Here is a 3,067-nt window from a genome sequence, read left to right as displayed (position 1 = left end):
GCTCGTTTGTAGGAATTTACTTTCTTCGCTGATAGTAAACACATTTGCTGACATAATGAACGTGTTGTGTATGTAACTAACCCTTGCCCGTTCAAAACGCTTCGAAGAAATGTCTGGTTGGAATGCTCTGGTTAATTTCCCCACCAGAGGGAATTCTTGTTTGGACAACTGTTTCACGATCCGCACGGATCTCTTTTCAAAGTGCTATCCCTTTCACATGCTCTCCAAGACGGATCACATGGGAGTTATTTTACCACCCGGTATAAAGCTTCCACCTATCCGCCGTAAAGTATACGTGCGTGACCAAAGGGCTCATAGAAAGCGTGATCTGTATATCGCGTTAGCGAAGGAAAACTGGGATGATATGATACAGGAAACTGATGTCGATGAAGTGGTTGGTAGGCTCGAAAATACCATCCTAGGGCACCTGGATAGCTGCATGCCTCTGAAAACGGTGCGCATGTCTTCAAGAGACCCGGGCTGGATGACTCCGCTCGTTCGATCGATGATACGAGCCAAATCACGCATATCACTCAGTAATCAAGACCGTCTTAAAGTTATGAATAAAAGGATCTCTGAATATATTTTCAGAAACAGAAGGGACTTTATCGCCTCTATTGGAACTCGGGATTGGTGGAAAAAAGTGGATAAAACATCTCAGCGCCGCAAGCCGGTGATTTCTCTATCTCTTGGCAACTACGAACTCAACGCGTTAAATGACTACTTTGGTGACCTATGTACTGACCACGCCTACAGAAAGCCAACACCTCTGGAGATTAGTGAAGATCAGGAAGTCCCAGAAATCTCCGAGCGACAAGTCCTGAATTCTCTTATGCGTATAAAGAAAACAGCAACCGGACCAGATGGCATCCCGTATACTATATGGAAAGACCACGCCGAGCTATTCGTTCCAGTGATCACCAGGATTTGGAATCTGTCTCTTAGAACACACGCCTGGCCTGTCTCTTGGAAAAAGTCAGACCTGTACTCCTTGCCGAAGGTTGATATACATGAGGGAATATCAGACTTCCGCGGAATAAATGTGACACCTGTCATCGCAAGGTGCTTTGAGAAAGCTGTCTTAGGAACACACGCAAGGGAGACCTTCGATGAACATTCTGGGATCTCACAGTTTGCATACATAGAGGGAGGGAGCTGTACCAATGCTCTACTGACTATCCAACATACTGTCAATCAATATCTTGATATCCCAGAGTGCAAAGCGGTACGCCTATTCGCTATGGATTTCAGCAAGGCTTTTGATAGTGTGAAACACGATCTCCTCTCACACAAATTGAAGCAACTCCCCCTAAATCCTTTTATAGTTAACTGGTATCTAAGCTTTTTGGAAGACAGGCAGCAGAGAGTCATTAGAAATGGGTTTATTGGAAAATGGAAAAGTGTCAACAAAGGTACCACCCAAGGAAGTGTCAGCGGGCCGCACTTGTTCAATGTCTTTCTCAGTGATTTAGAGATACACTTGGACAATAAGAGCGTGCTGGTAAAATATGCAGATGATACAACCATTATCTCGCCTGTGATAGGTGATAATGACAATTCTATCGCACTGATTAATCAGTTTTCCCAGTGGTCTAGAAGTAATGGTATGTGTAGCAATCCATCTAAGTGCAAGGAAATCATTTTCCGCAAGAAAGGTTGTACAATAGAGTTTCCGATGGTGTCTGGAATACCACAGACAAAAGAGCTTACTATTTTAGGGGTAAAATTTCAGGAAGACAGTAGGTTCATAACACATATTCGGGAAAAACTAATCAAAGCAAACAAGTGCCTGTTCATTTTAAGATCTTTAAGGAAAGAAGGGTACAATCAGGCCGAAATAGACCATCTGTTTCTAAATCTGGTTCTACCAAATATATTATACGGGCTGTCCGTATTTGGCGCTGTAAATTCCGAATTAACAACAATCCAATGTTTCTTAGATTGATGTTATAAGCGCAAGTATACATCCGACCACATTAATGTTTATGAATTGTTAGTTCAACAGGACACACGTATCTTCAAGAATGTTTTTAATAATACAATACACCCTTTAAGAGCTATAATGCCAAAAAAGAAATCAACCAAGTACAATCTGAGGAAAGAGACAAGTCACCATCCTAAAATAAACACTGATAGGTTCAAAAACACGTTTGTCAATCGCTTAATTTTTAAACATAATCTAGTCTTATAATTTTTATCTTGATTTTCTCTGTAATTTATATATATACCTTCTTTTAATGTTGTAACATAGGATATGTGTTTATTTATCTTATTACTTAATAAAGATTCAATTCAATTCAATTCAATTCAATTCAATCAGTTGGCGACCATGGCGACCTCTCCCAAACAAAACTTTAATTTTTTTTTTGTGACTACATTCTCATTGCATGTGTATGCCTTGTAGATGTGGCCACCTAAAAAAAAAAGCGTCACCGAACCTCAACTGAGTAACAGGAAGGTCAGATTTGATGGTCAAAAAGCCACTGTCCTCCCGAAAGAAAAAAAGAACAAATACAAGAAGTAGAGGAGGAACTGAAACGATGTTAAGGATCTCATTCGGCAGGCATAAGCGCGGCCTTTTTTTAAATGCACGGTCTACTCTTCGCTTGAAACAAAAAAAAGATAAAAGGAAATCGTAGGGTAATTAATTTGAACCTCGATATCTGCATTGGGGATATGATTAAAAAAAAAACACACAGTTAGTGCAATATAGCTTCGGTACAGTTTCTTCCAAAGAGTCTATCTCTGCACAAGCATCAATAGCCTTTGCTAGTGAATCCTGTTTGGCAGCGCTGGATCGAAGAATAGGGATTAGAAGAACAAGGGTTCTGCAAGGAAGAAAAATATTTCTTTCGTTTTAGTGACTAATCCGCAAAGAAAATATAGGCCATTTCTTATCTCTTTTGTCTATACAAGATAGCTATCTAATGGTATCCAGTGCCTTGCTGTAGTATGTCACATTGTCACATGCACAATTATGACACGGGACATTGAATTCAATTGACTTGACAAGACATGACATGACTAGCGTAGTAGGGTGTGGCATTACTTGATCTGACATGGAATA

General features: G+C 40.2%; 1 pseudogene; it reads left to right on the top strand.

The window, feature by feature from the left end:
• LOC148724503 (uncharacterized) overlaps positions 1–2,247 on the top strand; it is a 7,796-nt pseudogene extending 5,549 nt beyond the window's left edge.
• Positions 2,248–3,067: the final 820 nt, after the last annotated feature.

Source organism: Stylophora pistillata, chromosome 8 (genome assembly GCF_964205215.1).
Source record: "Stylophora pistillata chromosome 8, jaStyPist1.2, whole genome shotgun sequence".
Taxonomy (NCBI): domain Eukaryota; kingdom Metazoa; phylum Cnidaria; class Anthozoa; order Scleractinia; family Pocilloporidae; genus Stylophora; species Stylophora pistillata.
This window is presented reverse-complemented; position numbering and strand designations above follow the sequence as displayed.